The sequence below is a fragment of the Lasioglossum baleicum genome, chromosome 7 (genome assembly GCF_051020765.1).
Source record: "Lasioglossum baleicum chromosome 7, iyLasBale1, whole genome shotgun sequence".
NCBI lineage: Eukaryota > Metazoa > Arthropoda > Insecta > Hymenoptera > Halictidae > Lasioglossum > Lasioglossum baleicum.
In genome coordinates, this window is record NC_134935.1 from 13582874 (window position 1) to 13602811 (window position 19938).

At 44.2% G+C, this 19938-nt stretch overlaps 1 protein-coding gene across 2 annotated transcripts in view; it reads right to left on the reverse strand.

The window, feature by feature from the left end:
• Pxb (putative Hedgehog signaling attenuator pxb) overlaps positions 1-19938 on the reverse strand; it is a 360190-nt gene that overhangs the window by 316637 nt on the left and 23615 nt on the right. The gene's annotated exons all lie outside the window — the stretch shown is intronic.

Genomic DNA, 19938 nt, shown 5'->3' on the forward strand with positions numbered 1-19938 from the left:
TGGTCCGTAGGCAACTTCAACCCCCGTCCAATTCGATTCACATTTCTTTCAATGCCCTCGAAAATGCCTTCGAGTTCCACGAGGATAGCTCCACGATTCTTTTCGACCCTCAATGTACCCCTACTTTAAAAAAAAAAAATTCCGGTAGCATGCACTTAAACTCAAAACTGAACGATAAATATACATTTTTTTTACTTCCTGTATTTTTCCCAACATTTTCAGTCGCCTGCTAGGGGTAGAAAGAAAATACATTTTTCCACACATGATTTTTGAAAGCAAAAGTTCATGATCTACATTCATGGTCTATTTCCGTAATGCTATTATTACGGCTGACCAGTTCCAGTGGCCCGAGGTGCAAATAGTCCTGACTCTCTCTACCGGTGTGAGTCCGCAACAACACAGCCCCCCCGTAAAGGTCAGGATCGTCAGAACAGACGATGCTGCTCCAATTTGCAAGCGTGGGTGTATCTCAGGGCATCGCGAGTTACCCAGGCCGAAAGAGGGAGACGCCTCGGTTAATTTAGGTGTTGTGTTTCCTCGGGGAGCCGTCCACCGTCGACCCGTCTTCTTCCCTTAGGTCATTCCCACCCCTTGGCGCAGCTGAAAAATGCTGTTGCCGTTTCGAGGAGGCAAGGTCTAGGTAACCCTGCCCCGCGAGGCGTTGCTTTTCTCGCGGAGAGATCAATGTTTTCACGTGGAACGGCTTTTTTCATACCCCGTCCCTTCGAAACACACCCTTATAATGGTCCTCTATCATTTTCGGAGAAGCGTGGGTGTGGTTGATGACCCTACTGCGAAAATTGGGCAAGTGAATATTTTAACAGAAATGTACTTGGTCAAATTTTACATATTTATATACAGGGTATTTCTGACCTGATGGTGCAACGAAAAAGAATTGAAAATTCAAAATTAAAGTTCTCTTCACTATACTTTTCCAGTTGTGCCACCAGATTGGAATGTAACAGAATGTAACAATTTCCAAAATCTGAACTCTCCGGGTTTTTTGAGGTCTTCAATTAATGCTTGCGCGCACCGATCATGTTATTTTTGCATTCATATCTTTATTGAAGCTGAAATGGGATCAATGCCGACGCTGAAATTGATGTGTAACTCGCTTGTAATGCATATAATACTGTCAGCATATTTAATTTGGTTTTAATCATATTTGTTGTGATGAAAATATGTAAATTAATTTTTGCTCTTCAGGGTATGTAAAACGTATCGTATCGCGAAATATTTCATCGAATATGTAAAATGTATGTGGAATATGCAAATTCGATGAAAATATGCAAATTCAAGGTTTGCTTCTGGGTCAAATTGACCCGAACAATGCTCGCGGATTAAAGGATAGCAAGATTTCATTCAAATTCCAGTGATTCCATTTGCAATGAATTAAAAACTCAAGATGTAAAAACTGTAGGAGTAATCATTAAGTATATCCGCACAAAAATAAATTTTTAAGTTAGATAGAACAATTTCGGCATCAAGATACTAGCAATTCAGAGTGTTAATGCACCAATCATCTAGTCGATGCAATTTCGACAGTCTGCGGCATTCGAAACAGCAGGGCGTTGGGTCGCACTCGTTTCGGAAGAGTATAACGATTGGAATTCTAGTTCGATTCCAGCAGAAGCTTCACGGAGAACGGCGGCAATAAGGGAATGGCGGAAGAGGGTTCGATATTCTTCGTTGTCATCTGTTCCTCTTACACTTTACCTCCATTTTCTGATCGTTTCGCGGGTCGATCGAACGGAATTTCTTGGTACGACCTGCGAAATGTCGCCAAATTGTAACAGTGTGCATCTCCGACTTTGAATATTGGGACACTTGTGAAGAAAGGAGACCTCAACAACTGCTAGAAAATTACCAGATCCGTAAAGTTGCACTATTTGAACCAACTCGTGTAACCCTAGGAAAAAAGAATTGTCTCGAGGTCGTCATTTATGAGATCTCAAGGTCTCCGTTGTCCACAGAATAAACCAATGTATATTCACCTTGGTGTAGCAATGAGTTGCGCGGCTCCTTCCCAAAAAAACGTTATAATTTCATGGACCGATTGTGTTCGATTTGTCCAGACAGACTCGTACGATCGAAGGTTTTCTTTCGACTATTTTCTCTGGTTATTCGACCTAACATTTTGCCAGTTAACCATCGAATAAAAAGCCGTGCGCGAAGGTCCATCGCGGCGTGAAATCACGAGGCAGCAAATGAAGCGGACACTCGCGCGCTCGATTAGCAGAGCAACGCTGTTATCGAGCGCGACACGCGCCCGTCGCGGGATCATGCGTCGCGTAATTACGTTCCCCGGAGCCGTTGTCCCCGAAATTCAGCAGAGCCAGGGCTCTGTTTTTCGCGCGCATTTTCATGCGAGCTTTTTCCGCCGTTAATTTCAATTTCGCCAGCTAAACCGTGTGCACGCGCTGCGCAGCGCTCCGCGGCTGGGCTAGGCTTGTACTCGCGCCGCGGCTGAAAGCGGCGTAAAATCGCTCGAAATGAAGGCGAAACGGTAAAGTTCCAAGCGAAACCTAAAATCCACATAATTGAAAATACGCCAACTCAGGTATGAAACGTGCTCCCGATAACTCCCTGCGCTGCCCCCGGTTCCCAGGGATTTCTCTCGTGTTCCCCCGCCGAAAAAAAATCGTATCTACGATGTGATTCGAGTTGTTGGTTTACTTAATTGTATAATGCGATGAATGAACTTCGGATTTCTATACAAAATAGAAGTTCTCTGAATTGTCTGCCCGCGTATAAACGTAGATAAATCGAAAATACTACATTTTTAAATTCCTTGAATATTTTCTTCCAATGGTGCGCAATTAATCTACCCACTTTTGTCATAAATATTGATGAGTATACTGTGTAGATTTCTGAGAGTTCATTTGAAGTATCTTTTTTCTTTGTTATGGAGTTGTTAACGAAAAACACGGACCAATCAGAGCGCGTCTACAGCTACGGGAACACGTCCATAAACGGAGCAGTTAAAAATATTTTGCGGTTACAATTTAAGTTATTGAAAATTACAAACTATAATTAGGTTGCATAAAAACATTAAACGTGAAAATGCCGAAAGAAATTCTTATTCAAAATGTAGAATATTGTGCAATTTGAAGATGCGTCGATAAATATCGTCGGCGTGGAAGAGTGCGCAATAGAAATATACATCGCGTTGTCATTCGATTGCCAAGGTAAAGCATCGAAGTTATTAAAAATGTAGGGCATCGTTTAAAGATTTTATTGCCATCGGAGGGCGTGTGCGTGGAGGGTGTGGCTCGCCGATTACGCGTTTAAATTACTCGCGGCGTCCAGCGGCGCGTAGAACCCGCTCGGGAAATCAGCAACGGCGGACGGCCCGGTTGTTTCTGTCTGGATTTTACGGGTGTCGTTTGTATCGGCGCAGCAGCGTGGCTTGCACACATCGCGAAAATCCGGACGCAGGGAGCAACGACGCGACGTTAACGCGGATATTAATGTAACCGTGTACGCCACCCGCACCCGTATATAATATTCGAGGCTGACAGTAAGTGCTAACTCGTCGCCATTTCCTCGGCCCCGCTGCGAGAGCGGCCATTCTACGCCGTTTTCGCCCACACCCCCGCGACCAAAAGAGACCAACCAACTGCCCCTTCCTCTCGCGAGCCGCGCCGGATTCGCTCACTAATTTTCTGCAGAAATCACTCGCGACTCTCCATCAACCCTTTCGCGCATCGGTTACACGCGTCCATTCGCGACAATAGCATTGTTCGATGCCAATCGGCTGCGCTTCTTTGTGCAGTCACCGTGCCGGAATCTTCAGGAACTCACTTGGTTTGGAATTAATTATAATTCCTGCGCGATTCGTTTTCCGATCGGAAATTTTCGGAATTTTTGTTTATCGGATTATATAAACGGACAAATAAAAAAAGGTACTAAAGTAACTACACTGCGGATTTTCATACTAAATGGAAGGCTATACAGGCTGGATCGAAAAAATTTCTTAAATTTTTTAATCTATGTGCCGCTTTAAATTGCACTCGTTCATTTTTACCATAAATGCATAAAATCCGCGGGCTACTGATGACGAATCTCTAATGAAAATTTTGATATATGCTTGTTAGCTGCAAACGACCTAAATAACCATATTGCTATTTTTCGTTTGATGAACCATGTCAGCCGAAAAAAATGAAACGTCACAGGATCGTCGCAGGAGATCTAGACGTAACCGGTCAGACATTCGTTTAAGCGACGTCTATTCTCTGAAACATATTTGGTCCGTGGAACAAGCCGAATCCACTAACGCGAGATTGGATAGCAGCGTAGCTGAGGTCTCGACTGCATGGGACTTCCACGTACGAGCTTGCGATTCTCCGAAGTGATAAGGCTCCGTCGCTGGGAAAATGCGTCCGGGGATTCTACCCCGTGAACAAAACTCGTTGCTCTCGATCTCTGGGAGACGCTCGTAGAACGGGTTCCTCGCGCGACCGTCGAAATGAGTCGATGCTCCCGTCGAATCCGAAGAATCGCGGCTGAGACAGTTTAGGCGAGATCTCGCCGGTTCGTCACCATCACTTCTGCGACTCTACTCGGAAATATTCGCTCAGAAATTACCTTCCGCGATTTATTTTCATAGTACAGTGCATAGAATGATAATCTTTTCGAATAGAAGAACTTTGGTTCTCTCTCTCCGTTAACTATTAGATTCAGGAATAAAAGTTCTGATTTTATCCGAGTACGCGAAAAAAACATTGTGCATTCTATTTAAGAAACTGAAGGTGGCCTTCACACCTTGATAAAGAATCAAAGTAACGAAAAACGGACCACAGCACTGTATGTTCCCCTTAGAAACCATGCAACGTTTGTTTGAACATTTTTTTCGAACAACAAATAACCTACGAGTTATTTGAGATCATCATCAGACTCACCGTGTGGAAACGTCGTTCTTGAAATATCGTATATCATACAAAAATATACAATTTGTCCTTCATGTCGCGCTTGGTTCAGTTAACTTGCCGTTCCTAGTCCGTCATGATTGAATTGAACGCAGGACACAGACTACTGAGCTTTCCAAATACTGTGGAGCCGGCATTCTCGTAAATAAGAACGTGGTGATCACAACAGAGGTTTCACAATCACGGCGATCCGTCGACAGAACAAATTGCAAGGTGAAAGATTCCTGGTTAGCTATCCATATTTCCTCGGCGCGAAAAAAACTGCGTAGGAATTCGAAAGCAGACTTGACAAAAAAAAAGTTAGTTCGCCAGCACCATTATTTCCGGTCGTGGGGATCGGTACTTCGCGCGTGAGAGTCCGCTGGGTTTGAGCGTGTCACGTTAAATTTCGCGGACCGACCGTGCAAACAAAAACAGAAGAAGCGAGGTAGAAACCCGACCCGCTTCGAAAGCTATTTCGATCCCGCCCTATTTTTTTTTGCTGTGTACGTACGCGTGTATATGTGTGTGTGTGTGCGGTGTTCACCCGTTCCGTGCGCGTATCGTGCGCTGAAATATATATTTTTTTTAATTCGCCGCGCAACGACTCGCGTCGCCAACAGCTCTGGTCGTTTCGGCTCGATTTTCACAAACACGCACGCTTCGCCGTTGCAGATCAAACCGGGTGATTTTTCGTCAATCTTCCCTCGAACCCTCTTTGCGTACCGTTCTGCTCGTGTTCGCTCTGTTCATCAGGCTAGCCCGGCTGCGGCCCGTGCACTTGACAAAAATCAGGCTCCCCGACCGTGCGCACGCCCGGTAAACGCGTTGCCCGAGGCTACCCTTTCGAATTCGGCCGCCGCTGTGCGTTTCAGCCACCGACAGCAGAAATTAATTTCGAAACCGGCCGCCGAGCGGGGGAAAAAGCTTGTTTTTAATGAATTTTTTATTAACCGTTCGAGGCGGACCGCCCGGATTGCTTTCAAACCGCGGCGGAAACGCGATAAGGAGACGACGACGCTGCGAGAAGCGCGCAGCTGTGAGCATTATATTCGTTGGACGCTAGCAAATGGTTCCTGGAGCGTCCTGCAAGACTGGAAAATTTGTTGCATTTTTTAACTAATAAACCTTCTAACTGAGATTGGTAGTCATTCGAATTGACTAGCAACTTTCGGATATCTTTCACATGATACAATATATTTATTATACAATATTTTAATTTAATTTCTTGGGATCAAATTGCAAAAGGTTTATTCTCAAAATATAAATATCCCCAGAACAGCGCACAATTAACCCCTCCAACATAAATCGAAATTTGCACAAACGACCATAAATTGGATTCCACATAATACGTTTTAATTTCTTGGAATTAAATTGCGAAAAGTGATTCGCAAAATATAAATGTCTCCCGAACAATTAACTGCTTCAACAAAAATGGAAATTTGCATAAACAACCGTAAATTGCATGTCGAACAAAAGCTGGTTCTCGAAATATAAATATCCCCAGAACAGCGCACAATTAAATTCGCCGACAAATATGAAAATTTGCATAAACAACTGTAAATTGTATGTCGAGGGAACGTTCAACCAGCTGACAGGTCGTTCCCTGGATGTAAAACAGAAGTTGCATCCAACATGGAATCCATGGGTCGAAACATTGTCGCTCGTATCGTCCGCAGACACCGGCGATCCTCGTTGATGCATTAGATTAATTGACTCTGCGCATCCCATATCAATTCGCGCCACCTTTTGCGGGGGAAGTTCGCGGGGGTCGTAGTTTCGCGAGCCGAGTCAATAATTCGCTACAGGTCGGCGAGTCCCGAAGAGTTGAAACGCGAACACGACCTCGGAATGGCCGGCGGGAAAAGTTGAATTTCGCGGCGGTATGTTCGTCCGGCTTTGTTTCCCGACCGCGTTCATTATCTTACGTTTATTCATCGGCATCGTTGCGTAATCACAATGAACCGTTGTTATCGTATAAACGTTACATTATATCCTGTAATAAATCCGGTATTGTTTCGAAGCCGTCCGCGAACGTCACGCGTTACTGTTACACGGACAAAGAGAGAGAAGAGAGTTTCGGGTGAATTGAAATTTTGCACCACACGGCTACGGTGCGATTTGATCGCTGCCACAAGGCTGAGAATATGTTTAGCGGAACTGGAGAATATTTTCTGCCGCGCTTTAATCTCGCGATTGCGTGTCACGAGCTGACACATTCATTATTTTACTCTGCTCGGTTTACATTGCTTAGATGCTACATTTTTAAAATCGAAATTGCAGAAGCCGACATTCATTACAGAAAGAAGTTAACCTTCCTCCGCCAGTACCGGATAGTCACGTGACTGTTGAAGTGTGGGAAAGAGCGTCGTGAAAGGGGAAATTCAGGGAATTTCAGGCAGAACTGCGTGAGTCTGTAGATAGGCCATTTTGATCGATTTGGAAATTCTTGTGTCGAGTTCAGTTGATTTGGCGCAGATTTGCGAACTCGTCCGTACAGACGAAATATTTCTTGGTGCGCAAGATCGACGAGGATCGATCGACATATTCCCCATCGGCGGTGTATTTTTTTATAGTCGATTACCCAGCCGTTTTACTGCGGCTGTGAGAGACCAGTTTCCGCGGATGTCGCAGCCGCGAAATCACTTTTGCCTGTTCACGGACCGGCGCAGCTGCGCTCGGCCGAAGCTAATGAAATTGTTTAAAACGATTTTTTGCCGCAGCACAACCGCCCGAGGATCGATCGACGAGCAGCCAGAAACTAAGCGAGTGAAATTCTACGTATTCATGTACAGTTACTCGAATTAATATTCGAACGCTCTAAAAAAGACGATAACTTTTTATTAATATTGTACTATACGATTTGAACTTTTTGGGAAGCTAGAACAATTAGTTTACTACAGGATGTCAAAAGAAATTTTTTCAAAAATTGCAATTGATCGGAATTGTAGAAAAAAAATACTATAAGTTGCATTTTACAACTTTATTATGTGGGTCTATATTGGAAATTTAAAAAATACGTTTTGTAGATTTGTGTCGATTAAACATATTCTGAAAATTTCGTCAAAATCGGTCGACGTTGGAATGAGCTACAAACGTTTAAAGATGGCAAAAATTACAGATTATCACGATTTTTGCCTATATTTAAGAATTCTTACATCGTCCAATGCTTGTCGTTTTTTCCGCATCAACCAATTTCGATGAAACTTTCACAGTGCATATAATTGACACAGATCTACAAAATATATTATACTTTTTAAATTTTCAATATAGGCCCACATAAAAAAGTTGTAAAATACAACTTTTAGCATTATTTCTACAATTCTGATCAATTTATGAAAAAAAAAATTTTCACATCCTGTAGTAAACTAATTGCTCTAGCTTCCCAAAAAGTTCAAATCGTATATTACATATTAAAATAGTTATCGTCTTTTTTAGAGCGTCCGAATATTAATTCGAGTAGACAACTTTGTAAGAAATGATAACGACAATTTGCATTAAAATTATCTTCGTAAATTGTGTACCCAAGAAAGAATCGTAAAATGTTTTAAAGTGAATCACTGACTATATCAATTCCGAAGTCATACCGGGCTCGCTTCTCTAAAAAATAAATTCCGAAATGTGCGCTATTTTATACACGCACATCGGAATACCGTGCTCAAAAATCAGCGTTCCAGTTCGATCGATCGATTCCCAGCGGGGTTCTCCAATTTTCAAAGTATACAAAAGCAAATATTCAGCGGCATAATGAAAGATCGCGCGATCCGATTCGCGTCGTTGACCGAACTGTTTCCTCTTCCGCAGAAATTACTCGTCGAGTTCCGGAAATTGTTTTAATTCCTGGGCGCTCGATAAATATCGCCGGCACGGGGCAAAAAGAAACGAAAGAGGCGGACGAACTGTAACCAGAGCGCCCAATAATTAGACCGAATTAAGTCCGCGTGCCTCACTCCTTCTCTCTCTCCCTCTATTTCATTCTGAGTTGGCCGCAGACGGTTTTTGCCCGTTGCGGCGAGCGCGTTTGCATTCGAAAACCGCGTTTGAATCGAAAGAAAACCGAAATCGTTTATTGTGGGCAAGAGTTGCCTCGCGAGAAACCACGGAACGAGCGAACTAGCCGAGTGGAATCGGCGAGCGTGCGCAAAAAACATCGCGAAATGCATCGACTCTTAATTTTTCTGCGAAAACGCGCGATTCCGCGTGCAATTAAAGCGACGCGAGACAAGGTTTTCCTCTGGAAACATCATGATTGCGGACTAACGAGACCCGATTTCCGGCCAAAAGGCAAACCCGCTCGCCTTCAATCGGCCCGCCGGCAATAATTACCGGCGGGCAATTTTTAAGCGCCCGATTTCCCCAGCATTAACGAGGAACAACGCAATTACCGGCGACGGAACACAAAACGGCCTGCCCCGATTTTCACCGCGGGAACCCGCCGTTCGATGCTTTCTGGCCCCGAGAGCGCGAATAACTTTCTTTCAAAGCGGAATTCTCGGTCGGAGTGGCTGCGAATCGATTTTCTAAATTGTGCAATATTGCGGTTCTGTGCTTTGAATATACTGGGTGGTTCTTACTTCGTGGTACAGATGAAGAAATGGAATAAAGAATTGTACAGTTAACTAGTACGTAGTAGCCCTTTAAAATCGTGTAACTATTAAAAATGGGACCACACGACCTGAATTTCTGTTTAGAAATTAAGCATTTGATTTATTAATTGCTATTGGTAGGAATTACATGAGAACACAAAAAGGCACTTTTTAGTTATACACATGCTAAAAATTTCATCAGTTTCATTATTACTGATTTTCGTCTTCGTTTATGTCGTGAATTACGGTTCACCCTGTATAAACTCGATGGAATTTGCAGAAATTCGAATTACTTTTTGTTGATATTGCTGCAGGTAATAAAATTCTAGTTTAATCCGCGGTATTTAAACTTGTTCTCGGATATTGGAATTTGTTGAAATATCTGCAGTCTCTTTGTCATATACATATATTTATGCTTCATTTTGTAATTTAATGTAATGGCATGTGGAACTTTAGACGTGGAATGTTTTAAACGACGTTTTTGCAGATGGCTGATGTGATGTCTGAATAATGGATGAACCAATCTCTCCGAAACGTTACGTACATATAAAATAAATGATCTTCTTCATAGTAAAATTAAGATAAAATTGGGAGCGGTTTTTCTTATTGGTCCATGAAGCTGGAATTTTACCATTTCGTTAAAATACATTTTATGGCTGTGTTTTTGTTCCGGTATTAAACATGTTCGTTTAAATTGAGATTATCTTTGGTTCTTATATTTGAGATTAATGTGCAACAACGGAAATCGCTGTAGGCGTTTTGCACAAAATGCTGGAACGTTCAATACTTCGTTAATATAAAATATGATTGCATGAAGGGTGTGGCCTTGAAATATAAATGAATCCAGTCTTAATTAATTATTAATTTATTAAGTCCTGACGTAAATATCGTTGCCCAGTGATATCTCTTCAAATCAACATTTTTTCTTTGAATCCATCTTTCCATTAATGCGTGATAGCATATATGGACAACCGGATTCAAAACAATATACATAATTGAACAACCTTAAAATCTCGAAAAGTGGATCATCCAGGAAACCGTTTCGCTCATCAAAAAATTTGGCGAGATGGTCCTCGAACTATGCACTTTGCTCTAAAACGTTTTCGCGTGCACAAAAGCAATTCCCAAATACTCGAGTTAAGTGGGACAGCCCGCGCATTAAATTAAAATAAGTAAAGTTCGCGGTAAACGAGGAGTGGTTTCGCGGGACCAGTGAATTTCTATAAATTGGAGAGAGAAAGAGAGAAAATCAGGTCTCGCGAGCGGTTAAAGCGTAAAAGTTGATAGCCGAGACGAAAAATCTGTGAAGCACGGTCGCAGTCATAGCCGGGCCGGTGTGTTTTCGACTTGGCCGCGATCGTAAATCCGCGGGAATTCCAGTCGGACCGGCGATCGGACGGAATTAATGCCCGACAGAATAATTCCCGGCGATTTTCCTTTTTCCCATGCGCCTTCGCGAACTTGGAGCATAAGGATCCTTTTTGTTCGAACTTAATCCTGGCAGAGGCGGAAGGCGAGGGAAGTTTTCCCTCTCCGGGGGAAGGCGGAGGATGGGCGAGCCTTCGGAGACTTTAAATTTCGACTTCGCGAACGCCAGACGAGTCTAGGCTTCGCTTTGCTCTGCTTTGCTCCGCTCGGCCCCGGTCTGCTCCGGTCCCCTCGAACTTTTCATCCGCGAGCCATTACTGGATTTCGAGCACAGTTTAATCTCGTCGTTTACGTGGAATAATCGCGAGACGCCTCGAGGATGCGCTCCTCCTATTTTTCCCAGGAAAACGTCCTGGGCCGACCGTTTTTCATCGCGGCCGCATTTTTCAAACGTTCTCCCCGGGAAAAAACAACCGAGGAACGAAACCCGTCCAACTCCAAGGCGAAGCAATTCCAAGCCGAACTTTGCCTCCGACCCGCGAACTCCGCACTGCTCGCAATAATTACGAGTCCTCGCGCCGAGCCGGCAAAATTTGTGGAACCGCATCCACCGTGCGTCGCACGGAATGCACAATTTTCTCGAACGCGCCCGGCGTTCTCTATGAATCCGAAATTTCCCGAGGATCGAACCACGATTCCCAGCTTCCGGGTCGAACTGTTTCAACGAAGTCGCTGTTGGCCCAGTTTGCGGCACGCGCCACCATTTTCTTTCTTTTTTCGAAGTCGTTTTGCAAAGTTCGAACGTTAACTACTCCGAGGACGGTTTTTGCAGTTACAATTTCTCTGTGTCAGAAAATGAAAAAGAGCGGCCCACATATAATATAAATGAAAGCAGTTTGATAATGAAAAAACTTTACCACAATTTTTTAAGAGCATGGTTGAGCTTTAACCCGTGGTTTCTTTTGCACTTTCTATAGCCTTGTGATGAATAGAATACTCCGCAATAAAAAAAAAAAAAAATGGTGAACCTTTCGACCTTCAAATTCAAGGTCAACGTTAATTTTGCGTCAACTGTCTTACATCAATTACCATCAAACAGAGGGAGACGGATCTCTGAATTAAAAGAAATTGGAAGAATGTAATGCGCTCTCGGTGCTTAATGTCAAGTCCTGTCCGGCGGCCATAACTTTTAAGTATCCGGTGTGGCACAAGGTACTCAAGACTCGGCGCACGGTGGCGGCTGTCTTCCATTACACGACACTTAATCCGCAGCGATTGCTCATTCAATATTTGCTAAAGGTTTCCCGTGTAGTTTACGGGGTTCGCTCGTAAATGAAACATCGTCGTCGAGCGCACCTAATATAAGAACCGCACCGATGATGGGGGGGGGGGGGGGCAGGAGATCGAGGACGTGGGGGTTTCACGGGGCTGAGAATCAAGTATACGGGAGCGTGTAGCGGAGGTTCGGGGTCCGGTGCTGTAACCAAAGGCAGCCACCATCTGCCGGCACTATTTTATAAATATTTATACACGCCTCGGCCTGATATATTTAGTCGTCGACGGACCGGGTCTCGCGGAATCCCGGAATGAACGCCGGCAATAGTTTTCCTGGACACTCGCGGAGAGGGTCCACGGTATTTTTAGCGACGATTCTACTTTTTCGCCCTCTCGGCTAACTCGCTCGGTGTGCCTTCCGATGCTCGACGCGTGCTTCTCGTTTTTTTAGCGGCTCGTTTGCTAAATGATCGTGATAATAAGGCGTCGAACGAACGGAGATACTGTTCGAAGTCTTGGCACGCTTCCGTGTGGCCTTTTTGCCACTTTGAACAAATTTCACCGAAGCAGAGATTACACTATACTTCTCGTCTCGTGGGAGTGCATGATAGAAAATCGTACAATTTTTTGGTCATTCTCGAACATATCATCTCTAATCACCTGATACTTATCCTTTCATAACTCGGTAAAGAAAAATCGTACATCAAGTTTTTTGAACTCGTTGCGAAGAGGAAGTTTTAATCTTTCTGTATTTGTAATACCCATTCTATACGGGCAGTTCCGAAATCCCGGTGCACCCCGCGTTCGATGCATTGCGCGATCCTATTCCAGTCGGCAGGAATAATGTAAAAATTACCTCGGAATTCTCTCGGTGTGTGTACGGAGAGGTGGACGTCACGATAGAGAGAAAGAGAGAGAGAGAGAGAGAACGAGGTGGAACGTCACGACGCAACCGAAACGTCCGTGGCAACGGTAGAGGAGAGGCTATCTGGTCCCGTCGCCGTTGTTGCGCCGTTGTGCCTTCGGTTGGTGCTTTTATCGTGGGCGTGTGTACTTCATTAATAATTTATGTTCGAGTAACCGTTACGTGTACCGGACGTACCGTGTTCCGTCCTGGTGCTTTACCCACGCAAATGCCGGAGCATCGGTGTACACGAATTTCAGATGAGAATTTAAACCGTGAGCCCCGTAATTTTTCTTATCCGCCGGGAACCGGGACGATAGTCGATAGCTACCGTTCCCTGTCGAGCCTCTCCGCTATGTCTACGCGAATCTCTCGCAATAATTTAAAATGTCACCCGTTTGCACGACGACGACGATAGCCTGGTCCCAATTCCAGGGACCAACTGCCGCAGAAACGAATTTTTGTTTCGTCGATGCTCGCCTTTTTCCGCTGACATGGACCAAGGTTCTAGCGAAACTAGCCCACGCTGTTTGCAAGCTGATGCACCCGCCAACTTTTTCTGCTGCGCGTGCATTATGCATGGTCTCCGCGGTGCACTATCCCTTCCAATAAACCGCGGCCACATCCTGCCACCCCCGCCACTAAACGATTTATTCCGTGGCGAGGCCTATACAGTGTTGGAAGACTATAATTTTCATGTGACATTCTTTATGCGGTTTTTTTCAAACGAGTCTTTTTTATCAGTGCCTTTTAGAAAAATTTGAAACGTAGGTTATATACTGGATATTCCAAAAATGTTGTAGTTCCTTGGAAGGGGCGATTTCAGAGATGTCATTTCAAGTAACTTTTCCCTTGACGACAATGTTCTCCACCGGTTTGTTAAAGGTCCAATCGCAGTGCGGTTATTGATGACGGTTTCCGGCTCAGACAACTGATTGGTCCGTTCAACAACTCATTAACGAAGCTGCGAAGAAGAATTTTCCCGAACCAATGACCCGACTAAAGGGAGTGCAATATTTTTGGAAGGATTTTAATTAACCTCACACATTTTGTTATTGGATAATAATTCAACATTACTAAAACCAGATATCCCAATTCTGAATAGTTGACACTTCCTCCTTCGTTCGAAGATTCGAGACTTCCATCAAAAAAGCAGAGGTTCTGCAGAATTCTCAGCAGATTGGCATCAAGGCTCGACTCGCGAAAGAATGGGGTGAAGTTCGCGGAAAGTTCGACCGCTCTCTCCGGCTATTTCTCATCCGGGGGAGGGGGTTCGTCGGTTGAAGAAATGAACTTGTCGCAGAGCTCGGGTATTCAGATTTCCCGTCCGTGGGATTTACTCGTGACAGGATGTCGGTGTGGGACGTGTTCTCCTATCGGGTTTAGCTGACGGGATCGCGAGAAGGGAAACCGGATGAGCCAGTCTTGCGGACACTTTTTATCGAAGAAACCGTCTCGTCTACTCGACTCGTCTCTCGTCTCTTCTCGTACGAGCGTCAGCATTAGTCCCGGACCATTAATAAAACGATCTCTTTAATCGGCGCTCTGTCGAGGCTCGTTTGTACCGTTCTCGCGGCGCGATGGCCGTGCGGGACGGGAAGTCGATAGAACCCCGTGGCGCTGCGCTCGCGTAATTTAATCGTTTAAAAAGTTTCGCCGACAATTCACGGCAAGTTTCTTCGCGGCTTTGACACCGCGCCGACCGACGAGTACACTCGAGCTGACGGCTCGTTAAATATTTGCCGATAAATCGGCGGGGAAGACTCTCCTTTCACGGATTCGCGGGCGCGAAGTCCCAGGCTCGAGGGGTGAATTCCCGAGGACCGCGGTGTCGAACCTTAACCCTTTAACGTTGTCAGGGATTTAAAGTTCTGCAGGGTAAACTAGGCGAATATTGAATAATAACAAATTACGTGTCATGACAGTACTGCGGATACAATGAAAATAAATAATTTCGAAAGAACTACAAATTTTTCAATTCTTAAGGTAAGAAGAAAATTGAAAGAGCTTAAGACTGTCAATGTGCATTTTCAACCTATTAAAACAATTATTAAAAAATGGCTAAAAATTTGGGTAGACTAATCTGTTCGTTAGTATTATTCTTCTTGCATTGTTATGTAAATTCTACGCCGCAAAGCGATGGTGTACAGGACCGGGTCAAAAGGTTAAGGGCCGTCGATTACGAGGATAGACATAAGACGTTGGTCGCATCCTTCCGGCCACGGGAAGACTATTGCTGGAGCGGGCACGCGCTGCCGCGTTGACAAGCTGAGCGATGTTTAACAAACAGCAGCTGATGCCTGCAGTGTCCCTGAAGCTACGTTACCGATGTCAGAGTTCAGCCACGTCATTCATATACGTTCCGACGCTACCTACACCCTTGTAATTCGTGGGTCCTGCCTCACTCGCTGACAGAGACGTTCTCCTCTCTCCCTCTCTCTTCTTCTTCGCCACGAAGGAGTAACTCGAGGCACGTGAAAGGCTCCCACCAGACGCAAATAAATTAATCGGTTTGCTTACTGCTCCACTTAAACGCTCTGTGTAATATCAATCAACGGAGAAGTTACGCCAGCGTGTTTTTAATCCGTTCGCTTCTGGTAAAATTAGAAAACTAACATACCCCATATGTGTCTAATTTTTTTTTACCCCCGGATTTTTTCCAGACCCTGTCGGAGCACTCTTCTTTCCCGAGTGGAGAGGTTTCGGTGGAAATGTTTAGGGAATAATGGCTCTGGGAGAGCCAGTAAAATGTTTACGTACTGTACACCCGTTGTCTGGTCATAATTGTCTGTTTCTACTTCCCGTGGAAATGGAGTTCATGATGTAGTTATTAGACAGAAGAAAGCCAAAACTGCGTACTGTTCTCCGCGGTGTCTGAAGGAAGAAATGTGCTCTATCGCGGGGCATACTAACATCTGTGACTCTCAATTTTCTTTAAATAATTTTATCCAAAAATCACTCCTATATTTTTTATACTTAAAGCACAGAAAATTCATAATACGTTAGATAGATAAAAGTTAACGCCACTAAATAACAATTTATCAATACTGAAATTAACTAGATTTTTACGTAAGATATTCATTGACAACGCAAGTCGCTACTATGAATGAAACAGATGAAGCTCGCACGGCATTAAACGCGTTAGAAACTCGATTTTTTCCAGTAAAATTAAATTTCTTAAAAAGTAAAAGGGGCGGAAAAAAAAAGATTTTCAGGATCGCGTTAAAAGCTACCCGCGAGCAGAGCGGCGGCCTCATTTCCGGGGACCGAGCCATAGAAAAATATTAATCACGTTAAATCGTCGTCTATTTATATTCCAGTCGGGGAACGCGGCGCGGGGAGTTCATTTGCGGACAAACGAGCGTTCCTTCCCTTTGATCGCTAACGAGGAAATTCGCTCGGAATGGCGACTCGCGGGTGGTACGGGCTCGCGTTAAATCAATTTTTCATCGGCACTCGATAATCGAGCGAATGATTGAAGTGGGTCGCCACGGGTCGAAACTTCCTGCTGGCTCTCGAGGAGAAGTACGAGTCTCTCTCTATCTCTTAGGGAGTCCTCTTTCTCGGGCTGCCATCGGTTCCGACCTGCATCCCCCTGCTCCCATCCTCGTTCACACGCTAATTCGTGACTCAGCCGAGCAATTAATCAAGTTCATTCGCATCGCGTTCAACTCCGGCCGGGCGGAGTTTAGTTAAGTTCATCGTTGCAACCGCGCCGAGCGGGTAACTTGCCGATAACTTCGACAGGAGTCGGCCTGCCTGACTGTGTACGTTCACACGAACGACTGAAAATACCACTCACACGTAGAACACGGAACACGGGCTGGCCCAGGGTATAGACGGCACTGTCGGCGAATTATCCGACGGCAAGTTAGACGCGGGACTACTCGCGTTCCCTTCTCAATTTTAAGTTATCCGGCCGCGGAAAAAGGGAGGAACATGGAGAACTTTCGACTCGTGCTCCGCGATGGGTATGCGTTTCGATAGATGTGTGGGAAAGTGGAACGGATATGGCTCCTGTGCTACCACCTTTTCGGCTCGATTGATTTAACACCGACCGACAAGCCAGAACGCGGGAGAACCACGCGCTGACGCTTCGGAGGCTGTTCTTTAACGAGGGTACAATCCAGGAGCTGGCGTCGAGAATTATACAGATCTTCCTGGTACATTTTTTTTGAGATAAACTCTAGCATTATGAATTTATTTTTAGATTGATGTCCACGCGCAGAGGCTTTAGGGGATGTTCTTTTGTAACGAGGATGCTTGAGGACCCAAGAAGAAAAGAAGAAAACGAAATCCAAGAAGACAATGAAGAACCATATTAAATCCCAGAGAAAATTCTTACTCAAAGACTTGAATCCAGTTATATCCAGCGCAAAGTGCTCAGAAACATCCTCCACCTAAAAATCAATCAAACCTCACTTCAATTGCCAAACAATCAAAAATTCATCACTTTCGTCACATTGACGAGATAACAGTTAAGAGACATTATCTTACGTCCCATTCGAAATCCAATGTGTGATTGGACAACCATCAATTACAAAAATCTGATCCAGACGTCTGGGAACGTGATGAAATGAATTCTTTCTTACTTTCATGTCCCGAATCGGTCACAGAAGTTCCGCTCAGACATTCAGATGCAATCCGTGTCTATTACCGAATTATTCCAAGAATATGTTGATCCGATGCGCCAGGGCGTTTGCAACGTGAACGAGCCTTAACGTTGCGAATCTATCTGCGGGATCCTTAAATATTCGAGCGGCTTTGAGCGTCGTCGCGAGGGATCCGCCAGGGAATTCGCGCGTATCGACGACGGGCAAAGCGAGGGAGGAGGAACGAGGGTGAAAAAAGTCTATCTTCCCGAGCGCGATATTATCGCCTGGAACTATTTTTTAGCCGAAGCGGCAGGGGTGAACGAGAGAGAAATCGTTCTTGCCTCGCGTTGATTAGTTCCGTTGCGATATCTCTCGACCCCTACCTTTCGGTCCCCCGAGGAAACCAGATCGAGGAATGCACACCAGCAACGAAACCCTCAGTTCCCACTGTCTCTCTCTCTCTTTCGCATTCTCTTTCTCATCCTCTCTCTCTTTTCCTCTCGTTTGCACGTCGATCCGATCCGTCTCCGTTTCCACCAACCCCCGCTCGTCTGGTCCATAGACACACAGACTTTTCTGGTAAATAACCCTACGCGGAAAGTTAATGCCAGCCGTCGACCATGCTGTGAAACTTCACGCTACGGTGTACAGGTCGCTCCCAAAAGAGTGGACCCCTGATACTTCCTGGATCTAGTCATCTATGACGCAACAGGATCCTCGGTTCAAACCTTTAACCCGGTATACCGAGTTCTCTCATGACCCAACAAAATTTCTGTACACTAAGTTTCGCTACCAAAATTGTTCAATTTTTATTGAACAATTTTATTCAATATTTTAAACAATCAGCAATGTGATAAAAATATGTAAAACTTCAATAAGTAGAGTAATCATTCTAGTAGTCATTTATAAAATGATTTGTTAGTCGATATTTATTTGTAAGTAATTTGTTTTCAGGAAAAATTGGATTTGGAGGCACATCTACCAATGGTGGAATTTTAAAGCAAGGGATATGAGGAAGGTCATCAATTTCAAATAAAATGTTCAATTCAAACTATTTTGAAACTTCATTTTCAAATCAAAGATGGTCAGCAATGTGTTCTAGTAGAGTTTTAACATCCCGTAGATCAATGTCCAATTTTCTTTATTTAAAGTCTGGATTAGGACGCGCTCAGGCGCACTGGAACGATGTTTGCGGATTTTTCTCCTCGCTTGTTGCACCCTGGACTTCTGTTTGGGCAAAGAATTGCGGCCACGTTGGAGATAGCAAAGTGTAATGGTTTAACGCGTCGACTGCTTAACCAGCAACCACAGAAATTCCGTGAAATCGAAATAATTTATTTAATGAAAGAAAAAGGGAATGTTACGGTTTCGCACGGTGGTGGTACTTTCAACCTTTTTTTATCTTGCGAGTCTTAATTAAAATACGTACAAATTCACCCTTCGCATTCCGAGTGTGGCTATCAAACAAGAGAGATTATCAAATTTGGATAAATGAGTGCATCGTCCTTGTATACTTTCACGTATGTTCTGTTTTAAAACGTGAAGCTGCAGTTATCATATTAAAAGTGTTTCCGAGTTTTTACTGTCGTAATGAAAAACGGTTTTAAAATACTGTTTGCTAAATTTTATTACCGAACGTTTCTGCAGTAATATGACATTTTTTGTGGGTAAACAAATATCGAAATATTTTATTTATTCACTGCATTTCATAACTGAAGTGCCACACAAACATTATTAATCACGATACCATCTAAAATGGCACTGCAAAAGAGAACTTCACTTTCCTTATTTTTATTGGGTTGGCAAATAAATTCGTTCGGTTTTTGTGATTTATGTCAATGTAAAAAACCGAACGAACTTATTTGCCAACCCAATATTTCTGCGTGTTAGACTTAAGGTTGGCTACAACTTCGTGAATAGTAAAATATTTTATAAATCATTTAACAAGGACATTCTAGGGCGCACAGAGATTAGAAATGAATAATAAAAAATAGTCTTTTCGAAGAAAAAATTTGATGGATTGCGAAAATTCCCAGGTCGGAACCTGCAAGGACGAGAAACAGCACTTTGTAAGGACGTGTAGAGCAGACGGCGCGCTCACTATATGTGTGTAGAGCTCAGAGCATCCTAGGTGATAGATAACGGGGTGGTCGTGGTCCCGGCCCGTGCTCCCGGCAACTTCGGCCCACCACCGATAAATTATTCGACGCGCTGTTTTCCGCCAAAGATTGTTTTCCCTTTCCCAACGGGAGGTCGGCAGTGACGGCGCCCGTTGCACCGAAAGAAACAAGGACGAACCCCGT